The sequence below is a fragment of the Poecilia reticulata genome, linkage group LG22 (genome assembly GCF_000633615.1).
Source record: "Poecilia reticulata strain Guanapo linkage group LG22, Guppy_female_1.0+MT, whole genome shotgun sequence".
Lineage (NCBI taxonomy): Eukaryota > Metazoa > Chordata > Actinopteri > Cyprinodontiformes > Poeciliidae > Poecilia > Poecilia reticulata.
Window position 1 is genome coordinate 15,640,757 of NC_024352.1, and position 19,095 is coordinate 15,659,851.

The window sequence follows — 19,095 nt, forward strand, 5'->3', positions numbered from 1 at the left end:
TTTTTTTTTTTTTTTTTTTTCCTGTTAGTGTGTGCGCACAGGAGCTGAGCTTCTTGGCTGACCTGCTCCTCTTACGCCCCTGCTGGTTCTCCTCTCGGTGGGCTCCGGGATGCTTCATGGTGTTTGTGCCATCTAGGGTTTTCCGCTGTTCTATTGCAGCCTTTCCGACACAGAGACTCTACATCTACTCCATCTACGCGCTCTCTGGACGAGCAAGTCGCCTCTGAAATATTAACGATAAACTCTCAACTTTGTTGCTTTGGATTTTTCCGTTTCCTTTTGAAAGAATTCCTGCTTTCTGTTCGGATAACTACTTTGGATATTGCAACCATTCCAAGGACGAGGATTCGATTAGCGGGGAGCAGACAGGGGGGGAAGACCTGTTTGTGCGAATGTAGCGACTTTTCCGGCGAGGAAATACACTGACAACTGCAGCGAGCTGGTTATTTTTACTACAAAAAGAATGCTGTGAAGCTCCATGTCGCAGCTTGGCTTCCGGCTAAAAAAGCGCAGATTTAACGCAGCATCTGCTGGTGCGGGGAGAGAAAAAAACTCGTCTGGAGCGAGAGAAGGAGCGATATGCGGTCGGCGGGCGCCTGGTTTTGCGGTTCTTCTGGAATTAGTGGAGGAATGGAAAGGGAGCGGCTGTAAGGCTGAAACCTTGAGAAGGGGGGGAAAAAAAAGGAGTTCTGTGTTTGGCACGTAATGGATCATTATCCACCGGTGCAGGTAAGAAATAACATCAAAAGCCTCCAGAGATTAGATCTGTTCTGTTTCATGTTTGTTCTTCATCTGCTGCATGCACGATGATCATGAAGAGCCAGTTTACATTTGTGCAGGCAAGGTGGGGTGTTTATTGGATGAAGGGTGATTCAGTCTTCGGACAATTACTGCTTCTCATAGAAAGTAACCTGATCAGCGAAGAGCTGCTGGACCTATCAGTTGGACATTTAATTAAATTAAAAATGTACATCTGAAGCCACATTTCTGCTTGTGTGTGTGTGTGTGTGTGTGTGTGTGTGCGCACGCAGGCGAGTAGCGTCGATTAAGTCTGTTTGTGAGATTTTGTTTTCTCCCAAAATGTTCCCTTGTAATTCACAAAGCTTCGTAATAAACTCTCTCTAAGTTGTACGAATGGGCTGCTGTGTGCGTGTGGGTGTGTGTTTGCGTGCGTGCGTGCGTGCGTGTGTGTGTGTAAGAGAGGGTTTTATTGCGAAATTCCCTTGACATCCTAAGAAAAATATTGGCTCGTGCGTGTGCAAGCAAACGCAGCTATTTATATGCTTGTGTGTGTATGTTTGAGGTTAGCGGGCTCTATGGCCGCCATGAGGCACCAACTCCACCACCTTCTGTAATCATCACCCTCTTGTGGATTACATGGCAGTCGCGGAGTCGCAGTGAGAAATCGGTGTCCGGAGGTGGAGACCAGCCGGTCGGACTGTGCATGCAGTTCAGCACCGTGGACAGCGCACACAAGTCTAACTGCCGCAGGAGGCAGCGTTTCCACTCCCACAGAGGGGGCTTTCTTCTTTTTTTTTTTTTTTTCTATTTTTTATCGGTACTTGCTTGGCTGTTTAGCCCCTTTCTAAACTGCCATCATATTTTAAGCATAAGGTTTTTTATTTTTTCCCAAGCAAAGTCACTGTACAGAAGAAAACACTTCAATGACTCAGTGGCAGGKGCGCTCTCTCTCGCTCTCTCTCAGTCTCTCTCTCTCTCTCTCTTTGTATTCAGCCTCTTGTTAATTTGCAGAGGCAAAAGAGAGCAAAGAGAATAGAGGAGAAACGGCTCACCAGTTGTTTTAGTTCAGTGTCAGACCAAGACATTCATCTCATCTGGCTTGATTAATATCCACCTCTTTTCAAGCTCACTCACCCTGTCTCTGCCATTTCATATGTCACTGGAAAAATTAAACACTTTGCCACTGAATATTTGAATTCAACTTCCACTTTCTAGTTCTTTCTCAGCAACAATGTTGGTGAGAAAGAACTATTGAGTGTTTGGAAGCTTTCAATTTTTTTAAATCAGCCTTTTTTTCCTCCCTTTTTTACGTGACAAGCAATATTTGCCACATTCCCTAAAGGTTTTCATTATTATTATTTGCTGAACATGAAAGGAATTCCCTCAGGAAACAAGTTCCTGTGAAGCTACCTTTACTTTAGTCTCTTGACATTTCATTTTGTTTCGTTAAGACCAAGTTCTCAAACTGATTACTCACGTTAGGTGTAACAATAAGGCTTCAGCTACCCATCATCTCCACTGAAGTTGCTTACATTCAGCATTCAGCTTGCTGATTCATTAGCGGCACACAAAATATAGATTTTAAAGCTTGAAGCAACAATAAGTTGACTGCAAATTGTTAGATTAGCACAAAAACATACCATGAAGTTATTTTTGCGAAATGTAGGCCAAAGAGGAGGTTTCATTAAAATTCAGATATTTCAGTAAATTCAGCAAAATATTTGGATCTGCTCAGGTCTGTTCTGGCCTTTGAGAACCATCTAACTTTCCAGGCACTTAATGCCACGTAATCTCTTGCATGATATACCAGCAGCTATATGATTTGTATATCCAGAAACTGTTCACACCTAGAAATTATTCAGAGCATTAGTTGATACACACTTTGCTATATTTGCCATCCTGATATGCACAATTGCTATATATGTAAATCTATGACTAAAAGGGATGTCAGGAATGGTTTAAAAGATAATTAATTACGTGATTCTATTTGCTAAATTTGTACTTAGAAGCTAAATATTTTGCTATGTGCCTCAAGTTGCTAAATGCTACATAAGCTGATGTTTATCTCAGGACCTGTTTGGGAAAGAGTTGTTTTGTTACATATCTAAAAATTATTAGGAAAATTCAATAATCATAAAGAAAACATATGTTTTGGCTTTGCTGGCCCTTGTGCATTAAAATAACTGTTTTGTTTGTTTGTTTTTAGAAATTTGATCCTAATTTGAATCGTTATTTTAAAATTTATTCTGACACCTCAAACTATTGTTGTCATATTTTATTTTCAAAAGTAGAATTTCAGAATATATAACTTTTATATTCATCACATGGAAATATGGAGTTATTGTAGTTAATCTAAAAACCTACACAATGGTAGTTTACAAAAACTGTCCACAATTTGGACATTAAATGCTTCCTTTAAACCTTTTGCGATACGTTTTCCAACTTTTCGATGAATGTTGGAAAGCTGTTTTGTTCATGGTTTGGATTCAGTTCTGCCATGTCCATCGCATTATTAAAACCAGCAGAGACAAGCAGATTAAATAAACTCCGATTAAATGTTCCAAGATATCATATGAAATGACAAAAATTAACAGTTAAGAAACATCGACAACAAATATCAGATGCTCAATATATCAACTAGTCATAAAACAAAATCATTTAAATTATGTCTCAAGGGAATTGCATATCATAATGTTCACAGTGTGAGCAGATTAACTGAATAGGGCCTTCGTCTTCATCCAATCCTACCTTCATACAACACAACCAGGGGTCTCAGTCACATTGCATTCCTATGATTCTATGTTGACATCAACACCATCAGCCAGTAAATATAACTAAACACGTTTAAGTTAATTTAATTTGGTTTTATTACATCTTCGCGATTGGCAACAAAAACATCCAATTTGTGCTAAATTCAAATGTTTCTGTTTCAGTTAACTAAATACAGCCTATTGTGCCCCTTAAAGTAGATAATCATGTTGTTTTTGCCAGGGAGCCACACGAGCGAGACATTAATTAATTCTTACTCTGCATTCATTGTTATTCACGCTGCTCGCCACAAACAGTCACAACATTAGTGTCAGCTCCGCTCATCTGATATGGCGGTATCAGTGGCGTTTGTCTCTCAGCGCTAGACACCAGGATGACGCTGGGGGGTTAATGCCTTCTGTTGAGGCCGCTCGCTGAAATTGATAGGGCCGCTTTGACAGATGAGGTAACCTGCGATTGCAGGCGAACGCAATTTACGGGTGCGGCAGATGGATGCAGAGGACACCGGGAGAAGTAGGGCAGTTTTACCTCGGGGAGCAGCTTGGCATGTACAGAAGGCTCCCGATGACTGTTGGAAAGTTGTTGTTTTGCGATGGAAATTACATGGCGACAAGTAGCAGGGAGATGTAGCGGAGGCTGTTCCACTAAACTTTGAAGGAGATCAATTTGGGTTCAGTTCTTGGCCTGAAGGAGAAAAATGAAACAGAGAATAATTAGGGATTTAGCGTTGAAGCACAGAGAAATGCAAATCTCTGCTCACCTTCCTTGGCAAAACTGTTTGAAAGGGATTGAAAACGCACAAATAGATCCAAAATGAAAGGTTGTGAGGCTCTAACATGCAGCCAGTCAAATGTATTTGATCCAGGGAGTCATAATGGATTTACAGTAAAGCTCATCTGGGAATAGAGCGCAGCTGCAGAGCATTTTCATCACGGTCTCTCACCTCAAATTGCAATGAATTACAGAGACACATTTTCCTGTTGAATTATTGCTGCGGTTGTCACCGAGTTGGTCTTTTGTTTGTGTTTGTGCCCTGCAACTGTGGCCCTGCTGCAGCATCAGCTGCCAGGGCAGAAACCTCACATGCATTCTTCTTTTTTTTTACCCCTCTTTTAAACTGCTGTGATACAAATTTGACGACCATCCAAGACTTGAATATTCACAGTGCACAGTCTAATTTGTATACATTTCATTATGTTCTTTTTCTTTGTGAAAATGAACATTTTTATTGCCTAAACATTTCTAAACATTTTTTTAATTAACATTTTGGTCTTGGTGTTCAGAATACATTCTTCAATGCCTAGTTTTCCTCTTTACTTTTAATAATTCAGCTTTGGTTTCTGGCTTTTTTAACTAAAATTAGAAGTCGTGGTAAAATTGCTGTAGATTTTGACATTTTTTTTGTTAAAGTGATCCAGGTGAGAGCACATGAACAGTTTGGTCCAACAGTTCATGCATTTCATTTCTTCAAGAAAATCCTGAGTGTTTTACTACAGTAAGAAATACATATTCACAAATTCAGAAACCCAAGAAAGACAAAGGAACATCAAGTGTGGAGGTTTTGAAAAGGATGACTTGGACTAGTAGTTTTCAGCATAAAAAAAGGCTGCTCTTTTTTTCTTGTACTTATTTTTTTGTTTCACCAGCTGCCTCCAAAGACTCAAGAGTGGGATCTGTAGCTTCCTACTAGCTGAAATTGAAAGCAGAAACCCTGAAGTCTTTTCAGAGTCATCTGTAGCTCTGCTTTCATGTGGTTCCAGTCACATCCCAGTGGTGTTAGAATAGTGAGACTGAGCGAAAAGGTGAAGCAAATGTAATTTTTACAGCAATAACTAGCAATTACAACTTGCTATTCATTTGCTTTAAACCATTTGAGTACAAGGCTGCAGTAATGTAGTTAACAGAAATTAAATTTATACTATTATCCTGTGATTAACCAAAATCAATTAGATTTTATTTACAACCCCCTTTTTAAGGTGAAACAGTAAAAAAAGAGAAGTGATCAAGCAATCAAACAGCAACAATCAAACTAGAAAATGCTAAACTTCATAAACAAAAGAATATTTTGACTACTAAACTACAATAACTAAAATAGAAATGCATAAGGTTGCATTGTGTTTATAAAATCTCCCATGCTGTGATGTAATTTTAAGGTTTTCTGAGACTTCTTGTAGCAGCTTGCAGTCTGCCCTCCTGCTGTCCTCATTTTCTGTGTATAGGGAAAACACATACAAATCTTGGTCATTTTGACCCGAGGACAACAGGAGGGTTAAGGGTGAACTTGCATTAGGAATGTTTGCAGTTGTTTTAAATGACTCAATCTGATAGTGCCTATTTAATGATTGCCTCAAAATAGCTCTTATGATGTCCCTGTGATGTTCACTTTCACGTCAACACTCAGGAGCACAGAAAACTAAATGTCTGAGGCCTAACCACGGCAAACTTTCTTTATAATGCTGAGTAACAATGTTCTACTGATGTTCACCTGATGTAGGTGGAAAAACATGACATGTACTGAGATAAACTTTTGCTTCCTGTCTCAGCAAACGGATGATAAGGTGCAGATACATTTCAAGTATTAGCTTAATATCTTGTTTGCATCCGCCTGCCTGCGTTTCATTCAGGTGGCCTCGCTGCTGATCCGGCTGCGCTTTGATCTACTTCCTGCTCTAACCGTCGCAGCAGGAAGCATTTCGCTCCAGAGTGAATCAAAGCGAGCTCCGGGTTTTGGAGGGCCGAGCCGGCGTGACACTCTGGAGACGACCTCCGGGAGCTTCCTCCCTTTTGCGAAGCAGAAGTTTGTAACGTCACTTTGCCACTTTGCTCACTGACCAGTAGCGCAACTGTGGGGACACAGACGGCAGCGGATGTGAAACACGAGAGCGTGTAGTCGTTTTCTGCTGGAACCAGCGTGTCTGGGGCTCAAACTCTTGCTGCCATTGCAGCTAAGCACTTTAAATACATTAGGAGGGAAAACAACACCACATGGTCGGGTTACAGAGGACCAAATTCACCTTTTGGGTTTCATATGCTGTATTCTGTTCAATTTCCAATTTCAGCAGAGCCCGCTCTGCTGTGACCTCTTTCTCTCCTCCCACATGGCTGCTTTGCTGTTGTTGCTGCTGCACTTTTGAGCACAGTGATGCCCATCAGGTAATGGCAGGTTCATTTATCTAAGTCAGCAGTTGCAGCCCACTCCAGCTGGATTTCAACCGACTTTTAGATTTTAAAAGCCTGCAAGCTGCTTAGATTGAAGGACCAAGCACAAATATAGACTGTGGAAAACCTGGCATTATGTTCCCTTTGTTTGCATTTAAAGCATAGCTTATTTGGTGCCACTTTAAAGTTTCTAAGGACTGTCGTCCTCTGAGTGTTTATTTCAACCATTCCCTCGTTGTCTGTGGCTTGGCTTCCTGTCAGCAAACTCAAGGTGTAATGTACCGCTGCCTGTTACAATAATTTACAACTCACAGTCTTCATGGATCACAGCCTTGGAGGAGAAAGGTGGCAGAAACGTCTGCCAACGTAGAAGCCAGTGGGGGGCGATTAGCTAAAACTGTTTTTGACAGAAACCGTTCTGCTAAAGCTGCTGCTTTTCTCCACACATCTGTCTCTTTTTCTCTTTATTTGGAATTGATATTCCAGTCAAACTGCGATATTTTAAGACACCAAATGCAACATTCTTGTTAACTTGTTATTTAAAGCGCAATAAGAAAATCTTTTATACATATGTATATATAAAAGAAATCTGAAAAGCATCGTGTAAATAGAGTCCACTTATCTGCTCCATCTCTTTGTGAATGCTGCTGTCTTGTGAAGGCCTCGTTTTTTTGGGTTTTTTTTTGTTGGTTTTTTTTTTAGAAAACATTGGTGTTAATAGAAAAAATCCGACACAACTGCAAATGTACCAAAACATGGCCGTCCACCTTAATGGACAAGCTGCACACAGACAGCTTTAAAGGCAGAAGCAACCTAGCGGCCGATGGTAATTCTGGAGAAGTGGAATAGGTCAGATGGGAGGATCAGTCGACAGGGTAACTACTTTAATGTGCACTTGAAAAAAATCTTACCTTCACAGTGGTAAGAGTTGATCGGAAGGTGAATGGAGCTAAATAAGGGAAAATCTGGGAAGACGACCTGCTAAACACTGCCAGAAGCTGGTGATGGAAGTTTACCTTCCAACTTGATAACTGAACAAACAGCCACAGCTATTATGGAATAGTTTAGATTAAAACATTTGCAAAATCTGTTTCTAATTGATAACCTGTGCAAGTCTTGAAAAGTGATAACTCTCAGATGAGCTACATCAAATCTGACATCGAGCTTGGGCTAGTTTGTAAAAAAGAATGTAGAAAAAGATTCAGACTGTAGTCATGCACATCTGGTAGAGACATACTTTTCTGATGTAATTGTTGCGAAAGCTGGTTGTACCAAGTACTGACCCAGGGGAACCGAGTAAAATATAGCTAAATTATTAATCATATAATATTTAGTCATTTCAGGTCTAGCCTTCAGGAATAAATATTCTTTAAAATGCCTTCTAATTTCTTGCTGATACTCTGAGACTTTAAAGTCTTCAACAATTAGGGATTTTTCAGGGCCGCAGTTCTTAAGCCCAAACAAAGATTTTAGAGATTGATTTATTCCATCTCATCAAATTCCCTCTGGAATTTTCAAGAAGAATAATTCAACCCTGCTTTAAATTTCTTCACAGCTTTATCCTATGTCCTGTTTGCTTGGTCCTCTGAGACACAGAACTGCTATTATTATTATTATTTTGGTGTATTTTACATGTTTCTTTTTGTTGGTATATCACAGGAAATCTAAATAAAACAGATTGTGCTTTGTGGTTGTAAAATATGTACTCAATCAAAGGGAATTAATACATTTGAAAGGGACTTTATGGTGTCTGAATGCAACAATATATTGTTACCAGCTTTTAGGGCTAACATTAGCCTTGTCAACAAGGAGCAAAATCCTAGTGATTTCCTAACTTGCAACTGGCTTGCAGCCAGCCAGTAGGGACACACCTTTCCCAGAAAGCAAGAATTACCACCTTGTAGGCAAACAAAACACACCAAAATGCATGGATTTAATAAAGTGTGCTCCTAAGGTTTATCCTGGAAATATATGTTGAGATGAAATACACAACATTACTGTTTACGACCTTCTCAGGCATCATTCTTATGAGCACAATGGGGGCAGGCAATACCTTTCATAAGTATAATCCTCCAAAGCAGGAGTGAGAAGCCGCTGGCATCTTGAACAGCGTCATTGTAGAAGGTAATAATGGAAAACAATAGCAGTTGACGACACGCGAGACTCAGCACTCGTTTGGTGTCATGATCTAAGCCCAGAGTTGTACAAGTAGTTGCCTTGTCATTTGCCTTCAGCAGCTATTTAATTTAAAGTTAATCGTTGTCCAGATCGGTAGCTGGCCTCTACCAGTATCAAGGTTTCCTTAATCTTCATGTTTTATACTTGCTGCACACATTACACACTGGTGGAGTAGATCATGCTTGATTTGTTTGCTTCCTGTGGGGTCTTCACCGGAGGACACTTCGATGTCATTTAGATTAATCCACTGCTGTCTGCTTCCTCCTCTGGCTTGCAGTAAACACGGGAGGCAATTAAACTGTGTTAGAGTTAATATGAAGGAAACACCTGATGGTTCCCTCACAGTGCAGTCATTTACATTTCCACTTGCGCCCCTTAAATGTCCTCCATCTATATGGCTCTTCTAATCTCCATTTATCTCTCTGTCACACATTTACTTTTAGCATGAAGAGAGAAAAAAAAAAAACAGGCTTGGTGAAGCTATCAGAGAACATGACAAAAGCATCATCTTCCTCTCTCGTGTGCAGCGGGGCCTCCGAAGTAGCTGAGAAAACAGATCCTAAATGGAGAGCTGCTCACGCCGTAGAGGAGCGATAACATTCAGGCTCTGCAGGGATGTCACCACTGTGAAGATGCTATAATTTAGAAAAGAGCCAGAACGGCTTATCTTCTTGAGCAAAATAAGGAAGTATTCAGGCGGGGGGTACGCACAAACAAGGCCGCTGTGACCGGGCAACCAGGAGGAAAATCACTGGTCTGCATTCAGGTTCTGTGGTCAAACATGATGGAGCAGTCGCGCTTATTCATGACAACCTCACCTGAAGTGTGTTTAAAAGGTCAATTGCTCATGCATCCAGTAGATTGTTCTTATGCTTCTGCAGAGGCAGCTTTTGCAAAAAAAAAAAAAATGTAACCAAAAGACAAGAAATTTGATATTCTGCTCATAAAGCTGCTGGAGAAGCTGTTCTCCTGCTGAGTTCGATTTTCTTCACCGTGTCCTTGAGCATTGAAGGTGCAGACCTGTGAAGTTCCTTTTTCCTGGAACTCTCTGGAGGCAAAAGCCCATTTTAGTGCAGCAACAGCATCATCAACAACGAAAAATTCCCAAAGTCACAGTTTTCAAAGATTCATTATAACTCAAGATCCCAATTTCAAAGTTGTCTGTTCGCTTTTATAAATTGCTGTCATTAGGCAGAAAATGTCCCCATTCTGCCTTAAAGTTGGAGTTCCCTCACAGCAGCCGCTTTGATGAATTGATAGCTGGTCTTTTAATCTCACTGTTCTCCTCTCAGGTCCTCCCAGATGATTGCTCCATTGATGGGTTTGCCAAGTGTTGTCCTTGTCTAACTGCAAAGGTTCACATTCCTCCAGTACAAAATAATATGTGTAATAAATTACACATATTCCTTTAGTGAAGATTTTTAATTGCTTGTTTGTTCATTTGGTTCAATCTGGGTAACATTTAGATTACTTTATTCTGTGTTGCTGTACAAAATTTATACTTTCTTGTGAGGAATATTTGTAACAAATGAGCTACTTTTATTTTTCCACTCACAAAAGGGAAAAAAAAAATAAAAATTAGCATTAAAAATGCTAGTAGGACATTTCCAGTTTCCTTCATAGTTTAGAATTGATGGATTTGGGAACCGATTTATCATTTGTCATATTTGTAGTCGAGCCCTATATTAGAGTAACCTAAAGATGGAACACAATTGTTTTACTTGCGTTTTAGACCATGATCATGTTAATATTTGCTCAAGATATTTTATATAATTTTCTGTTCATGTTCCATTTTTTTCCCTTCCATTCTATTTGCATTGTGCCTCTTGAAAATGGGATTTTACTTGAATAAAAACTGAAACAGACACTTATTTTGTGCAGTTTTATTAATTAGCTTCTTGTATGGAGATACCAAAAAAGTGGGTCTTGCAGGTCATGTTCTGAATGCAAATTTACAGAATAGTTTAATATTTGTCCTTGCCTCGATTCCAATATTTCTCTGTCCTGAATTGCTTTCTTTAAAACTGTGTTGTAGCTATAGCTTCATTTCAGGGACAAGAAGGTACCAGACACTGTGATCTCAGTTTTGTCATATTGTCAGCCACTGATATTTGTTTTACAAAACCTTGTAAATTTATATTCTGATGTCTTCATAGAATAATATGCTGCAGCCTTTCTCTATCGCTTTGTTTGCTTCTAGCTCTTGTTTCCATTCAAGCATCAGCAGAAAAAAAATCCCCAATTTATTGTTTTAGTTTCAGTGAATCTTCTGATGTATAGATTTCTATTGTCGTGCTGAAATTCTTGCATAAGGTTTGTTTGAAAATAACCATTTTACACCTAAATTTGACAAATGGCAGGTTGAACTTGTAATGATTATGGCACCCTTTTGACACATCCATCATTGTTAGATATGATGTGTTTCACATTTGAATTTGCTTTTCGATGTCTTCATTGATGTACTTTCTGGACTATTGAGTGCATCTAAAAACCTTTGAACACCTTGCCCTGTTCAGCAATAACCGATCAAAATGTGCTAAATATGCCGACTTGAAAACATGCATCTAGTCTAACTAGGCTTTAAACTCAAACTGACAGCAGTTCAGGCTGCCCATCTTAGAGCAATAAAGTTTCCCTCCAAAGAAGTTAAAATGAAGAATTTCTAGCTGTCACTTCCTCTCTCGCCACAGACCCGTCCAGAACTTGTAAAAAGCTCAGTTTGCTTTTAAACAGAGTTACGTTTGATCAATCAGAGCTCACATTGACTGCAGCTGAAACCTGTCTGCCAGTATTTACTCTCCCCTGTTCAGCCTCCCTGATTGCAGATCTGCTTTGTCACTTTAATCAGCATGCAGTGAACGGTGTCAGTCAGGCTCTCCAAACACACACCCACAGCTGCAGGAGGAGTTCTTAGTGTGTGAGCCTCAGACAACGAGCAGTCGCAGGATCTAATCGAACGAGGGAAAGCGCCTGACGCAGTTGAGGCTTGTAACTCATGAGAAAATAAAAGAAAAGAAAAAAAAAAAGTCAATGTTCTTCCTTGTTGGGTGGGCTGGGTGTTTTGCACAGCGTGAGCCCATCAGTAGTGGAGCCAGGCTGACTGACAATTAAAGAGTCTGCTTAATAGGGATCTGTTTAATCAGGGAGGATGAAGTTTACTTTGACGGAAGCAGTCACCCTGCCTTAAGAACACAGGCCTGCAAAAATTATGATTTCATCATATTTTAATAGGATTAAAACATCAAGAGCCACAATTTCAAAGTTTTCATTTCCAGATTTTAAATGTAATTTGGGTCTCTTTTCAACTCAGACTTTCCGAGTGGATTTTAATTACGTCCGTCCTCACAAAATATTCGACTTTACATCCATGATATATTATTGTTTATAAGAAAGTGACTCTTTTAATGTGGCACCTTTGCACATCTGGAAGTCAAACTCAAAGAATCAGGCTTGTGTAGCTCTGCAGTTCTCTTACTGATGTATTTTTGGATTTTATTCTGAAAGCAGTGTGTTTGATGTGCTTCCTTAAAATAAACCCACTGCTGTAGCGCAAAATAACTCAAATATGGTGAATTACTGCATCAGATGCTTACAAAGCCATACTAATCTCAGTGCAGGTAATTTTCTGAAGAAATACAATAAGTGCATTTCCTTATCCATGTGTTTTTAATACATTGTGCAGTTTTAGTTTTCAGAGTCCAACTTAAGTTTCTACACTTTTGTACTGCAAGTCTCAAATGGTGCAAAAAAACCCCCAAAAACATATTTGACCCAAACAAGGCTCATCACCCATGATGCGGCACATTACCACACACACACATACCTAGATAGCCTATTTGTCACAAATTACACTAAATAATAAAAAAGGAAAACAAAGCCTACCTATTTGAAGTGAACTCTCCTCCTGATGGTTCCCAGGCTCAGGCGCTGTGCCTGTGACATCCACAGGAGGAGCAAGAGAAGCTTTCTCTATTTTTCTGTAACAGCTGCAACAGTCCCTGTAATCCAGAAGTTAAACACTGTAAAGGACCTATGATACTTTAGGCTCTGTTTCTCTGCAAAAGATCCTGGGAACCTTCTTTGAGCACAGAGCATCATGGACTCTTTGAATTGTAAGAAGATTTTAAATATAAATTGATCTGTTTTTGCCAGAAGATTGAAAACGGGTCTCAAGAGAATCGTTCACTAGGATAATAATCCAAAACAAATGTCCAAATCAACACAGAAATCTTTCAAACATAAAATCAGTGTTTTCTTTGGCCTTTTCAGTCCCAAGGTCCTGTCAAATGTGTAGGATGAGCTAAAGAGACAAGCGCATAGCTGGGGAGTTTGTCAGAGATCCCTCTCTCTGTATGCTCCATTCTTTTGCAATGTTATATGAGGGATTAAGTGGGCTTGAACAAAGTATTGAATGCAGAGCTTCCTGTGGGTGTGGGGATTCTGCTTGGTTTTGTCATTATAAAGGTGGCCTTTTGCCTTTTCAGATCCGGTTATGTTTCTCAGATAAATATTGAGATTGCACATGTCCGCTGGTTCGAAATGTCAGTATTTATGTACACACTCCCACATACCAGAGCTCTGAACTGTCGTAGATCATAAGTTTGTTTTTTTTTTCCCTCCTCTTCTTTTATGAAAAAGGGAGAAAGTGATCTAACCTTTTACTAGCAGCACTTAAAACACATAATTTGCTGTTTCCTAGCCAAGGACCAATTTCAGTCCATTCACTTCTTTCCATTTCCATTAACACCACTAATTCCCATTAATGCAGGTAATCAAGCTTGTTCTGCGCCCAAGGAAACTCATTTGACTTCTAATCATAGTCTTACTCCTCATTTGATACAGCAGGAGATCTTTTATTTCTCTCACTGTGAGAAAATCTTCATTCTTCTGAAGAACATTATCTGCATTGTTACATGAACACATTAGTGCTTTGAATTTTCCTCTCTGTGACAATGTTTACACACTCCACACAAGTTTGAAAGGAATGTGGTCGCAAATGTAACATCTCTCTCAACTGATGGTTTCACATTTACGTGAAGCAAAATGTCTGGGAGTTAAATGAGATGTCACCAGTGTGGGGTCCCGATTCATTATGCAGCGAATAACAAGTTCCTCTCCTAACTAAGAACTGTGAAAGAATGTGGCAGACTGAACCCCAGCACATATTTTTGCCTTTTTAAATTACTTCAGATGTTTCTTTTTTCTTTATGTTTCCGGCCCTGAATAAACAAAATGCAACCCAATTTTTTAAAAAGGTCATTTGAACCATTCATAAATGCCAGAGGCATGGAGCATGTTAAACAGAAGCAGAGCAGCCCGCCGGGGAGAGAGAGGGCCATTCAGATCGCTCCACACTGGCCAAAATGCCACAGTTATCAATTCAGCTCCACACACAAAGACTCTGTGTGTGTGTTTGGTGGCTGAACCCGGTGCTTGCTGCTGTTTGTTAGCCTTTCACTGATTTTCATCAAACACCTTTTTAGAGGTCTGGAGGATGTTGGGGAGGAGATTCCATGGGTGTTTTGCTGCAGATAATAAATGCTGAAGAGTCAAGCATGAGTTGTAAAACCTTCTATTTGGACGTATTTTTAATCTTAAAAAAAGAAAAAATTCTAAACTAGCAGTTTTCTGTCTTGACGGCATGCTTTGAAGCTTCGAAATACTAAATACTTGTGGTAAAACTCAAAATTCTGACGTGTGTTTTCTGGACTAATTGAATATTGGCATTTTCAGGTTTGACACTAATAGACAGTTTTCTTTCCCTTGGTTGAAATGGACGTATATGTATTTCAGCGTTTAGTCCTTTGCTCAAATTATCTCATTACTCTGCCAATATTATGAAAAACACCGGTCACATTATGCAGTCTGAGCATTTTCTGTAATCCTACATGAAAACATAAAGACCTCTCCAGGATGCAGCAAAGACATAAATCTTATTAAGTCTGAATTTGGTTTTCCTTTATATAAATAAAAACTTACTGGTTAGATCCACAAATGTGCCAAAGTTTTGCATTTTTTTCAGTCTGTGTTCTAAGGATTTATTTTGTCCAGTTTGTATTTGAATTTGAGAGACACTTATCTGGGTTAGATTTTAGATTTTCTTGCCAGCCAACATGTGGGAAATGTTCCATAGACCTGATGGTTGGAGTAAATGGATATCTTTGGATTTACTGTGATGTCACTACAGATCCGGAGTTATGTGATTGATGGACTGAGTGACGTATTGTTTTTGTTAGATTCTGAAAATCAGTCGGTGACACCCCTGTTATTGCTTGCAGGAGATGAAGCAACTTGCTCAAGTGGAAGTGTTAGGTGACAGTTTTGGGTGAAGTAATTTGTCTTTCCCTGAAGCTGAATCATGCAGAGTATGTGAAGCTCAGGTCAGGTCCAGCATTGTTCACCGATTAGTTCCTGTTACGCTCACTGCTGCTTGAGAAAGTTCATCTCAGTGCAATACGTTTCATATCAAGTGAATCATGGAAAACATAATAAAATGTGCTGTGATGAATTCCCTACATTTAGAAGCAGAAAAAAAAAATACATTATGAATTTCTTTTGACTGCTTATCATATTCCCTCTGCTTCTTTTGGATGTTTATTTTTTATTTTTTTGCCTCAGAATTATTTACTGCTGCACTGGTTGCTGCTTTGCTTCCAAAGAGTCGGGTTCAACAAGGAAAACAATCCAGCGTTGATTACACATTTCTTGTTTCAAACTGTTATTGCTCAGGTGGCTCATTTCTCGGGACAAAAGAGAAAACAAGCATAGCTCATATGTTCAGATGCTAGATGAAGACACTTCAACTTTTGACTGTCAATTTGTTGGAGTCTTTTCTTACTTTTAGGTTGCCAGTTTTATTACAATAATACAGTCCTATGGAATACAATTTTAGAGTGTCATCATCTACACATTGTTGATGAAATAAGGTCTCTTGCACAACAAACTATTAATGTATTTTGATATTAAAAATCACAACTTGAGCAGTATTTACAGCCTGTCACTTTTGGCCCTGTCCAGATCTTCCACAGGGAGATCTTTGTTCATTATTTTACTGGTAACCGATCCAAGATGTTTGACCTGCATGCACCTGAGTAGAGTAATGTGCTTAATTTTGAGTAATTTTGCTTTTGGTGCTGCTGCTGCTCTGTGCATCACATCTTGAAACTACTTTGACTACAACCTAAAGGACCACAAGAACAGTTGCGGACTGTAATCTCCATGTCAGCAAAGACTGAATCTTGATCAGGCAACTTGCATAAAGAGATCAGTATTAGTTAGGCTGTCACTGGAATATGACTCTGGGGAGGTTGGTTGCACTACCAAACTACTCATAGGCTCACATTGGCCGGTGAGAAGTTCTGAGCTTCTGCTGTTTTCGGACTGAAAAGGTAAAGACTTATAATCGTCTCCATTAACATGCGTGAGTTCTGACTTCAGCATGCGATAGATTTAATCAGTGACGTCTCATTCTGCTTTAGAAATGCAAACACATTTCTATTCTTGTGTGTTTTTCTATTAAAAACTAGAAACATCAAGATTTTTCTTTGAGTCTGACTATGTTTTTGATTAAAACTGTCCATCTCTCTGAGAACAGACATCCACACAATACAGATAGGATAAATAAGAATACTTTAGACTAGATTCAGCGCTAGATACTTCTGAGAATTGTATCCATATTTTTGGGGTTTTATTTTGTTGGAATTTGAAGTTGCACAAAGCGATCATTAAAGGCCCAAAAGCGTGCAAATATTTTAGCTCTCACCTAATTTTTCCACTTCTGGCAGGTTTCCCTGTATCCCAGAATTTGCTTGCCAGCATCTTATTATTGCTAATTACAGCACAATTACACCATTTCATGTAATCATGTGGAAAACAAGCAGCACATCTTAGCTACAGTTTAAAGGGGAAAGCCAAGTAAATATTTATTTGGAACTACAGGCTAGTAACAGGCTGACACTGGAATAAACATGGATGTTTATTTTCTGATCTCTATATTGTAGCTGCTTAAGAAGGATAAAGATTTCATATTTAAGAACTGATGAGAGTTTTTTTTTTCTTCTGCAAGGTCTTCTCTGACAACATGGCAGCAACAAATAATCAGGTTACAAGTAGGTCAGGCTAGAAAAAAAAAATCAACATGCTCTCACTTCAATGTACCAAAGAAGGTTGAAGTGGAGCATAAATCTGTGAAATTACATAAGTTGCACACCAAACTTAAGGAATTGATTTCAAACAGTGACTGCAATGCTGCCAGGTTTTGTGTGCAAGATGGTTTGGCTCAGTTGAGTGCTTTTAAATAGCTCTTTACTTGGAACCACTAGTAATTTAGTTGTGTTAGTTCTACCAATGTTAGTTCTACCATCGTCGTGAAGACATTTAATACTTAATTTACCAAAAGTAAACATCAGAATCTTTCTAAAAAACAGCAAACATCTGAATTAGTCTACAACTATTTTACCTCTTCATGCCCACAGTTAAATATAGAAAGCATTTACTGCATAGACTCTTTTACAGACATGGCCCAGAATAAAAACACGCAAAATTAAAAATAAAAATGTCAAATGTATATCACATGGATCACTTGAACCTAAAGAAATTATATCAAATTGGATCATAGAATTGTGATTAATAGAATAAATAATAATTTATGGATGGATGGAACAGCTCCAGAGTAACCAATCAAAGCTTTTCATGCAACGTTTATCAGATTTGGTATGAAAAAGGAATCCCAAAAACCAACAGCATGAAAATAAAAGAAATAATAACTTGAAAATGACCAATGAAAACAAAATTGTGGTTCAGGTTCTAATCGATGTATTATTATACCATTAGAGAATTTACAGGCAGAGCTGTGCTCACTTGGTGCTGTTTGAAGCAAATTATCTTTTCACACTTTATTCTTAGCATAAAACTTTTTAAGCATACAAAATATGTGAGCTATCTTACGTAATACTTTTCATTGTAAAAACAAATCATTTGATGTTGTTCTAAATAATAGCCAAAAATTCAACATACTGTTACGAATATTTAACATGAAACGGTGAGCTTTCAGAAAGCTGTTGAAGCCGTTGCTGGGCCATAAAGCAGTCTCTCTACAACAGTAGGGTTAAACTTTAAGAATAAGACTGAGCCTTTCATCCAAATTGCTCATCTTTCACTGTCCCGCAGCAGAGAGTTGAGTATTTCCAGCAGCAGAGTTGTGTCATCTGTCTGTTTCTCAGCATGCCCAGCACTCTATCGTCTACTCCAGTCAGGATGTAGGCTGCTATAAATAATAGAACTTACTGTGGATTGGGAAAGCGTGTAGCAAAAACAACGACGGGGCCTCGCTGTTAACATCACATTATTACAGGCTCGTAACCTGCCCTTTCTTTGCAAACAGTTTTTTTTTTTTTTTTTATCTCATGAGTGCTGACCAAAGTTTTATTTGTAGCATGTTCTTACTGTGACTGGCTTTATCTAAACTTCTTGAGTTTTTCACAAGAGGCTAGGCGTCACAACAAAAGGATCAGTTACAGTCAAACCATTGATTTAAACTGTAAATACATTTTGGGCACATCAAGCTGATATGAAATTACATAGAAAATCCACCAAAAATAGGGTATTACAAAATAGTTTGTGGCCGTAAATAACACACTTTGAAAAACTGGTCAAAGTTGTCTGAATATAGAGATAATTTATAAAAAGAATGTCCACATTGACCCAATTGCGTCTACTTTTCTTCCGTTGAAGAAATTAATTGTTAATTATTTAAAATTGCTGTATATGTAAATGAAACTCAGATTAAAAAACCTCAAAGGTCAACTTTTTGCATGACATAAAAAGTAGTTTGAACATTAATCTTCAGGGTTTGTAATGCACATTATTGCAATTACTTTAGGAGTTGATAAAAGCTGCAGATAACATTCTGGTTCTATGTTTTGCTTTTTCCTTCTTTCTAGGAAATTGTGATTTTTTCCCCCTATGGTTTTAGACAAGATTAGTAAATATGAATCTCTATATTAAGAATAAGCCCAACTTCCAGAACAATAAAGGTGAAATGGCTAGACATGAAACAACTTAACTTTTAGCTGCAGAAAACAAATTGAATATTTTAACTACCCACATGAGCTCACCTCCTGTTTCATCCTCAGTGCCATCATCTGGACATGATGAGGGACCAGCTGCTGGCCAAACTGAGGGTCATGTTTCATGACATTCAATTTTATGAAACCTGGTACTTTACAAATTTAAAAAGGCACCGAAGGG

The 19,095-nt window shown here is 38.7% G+C and overlaps 1 protein-coding gene across 1 annotated transcript in view; it reads left to right on the plus strand.

Annotated features, from left to right (window-relative positions):
• Positions 1 to 25: 25 nt before the first annotated feature.
• LOC103458690 (leucine-rich repeat and fibronectin type-III domain-containing protein 2) overlaps positions 26 to 19,095 on the plus strand; it is a 127,101-nt gene continuing 108,031 nt past the window's right edge. The window contains exon 1 of the mRNA XM_008399680.2: positions 26 to 729. The gene's annotated coding sequence lies outside the window, so the exon portion shown is untranslated. The remainder of the gene's footprint in view (positions 730 to 19,095) is intronic.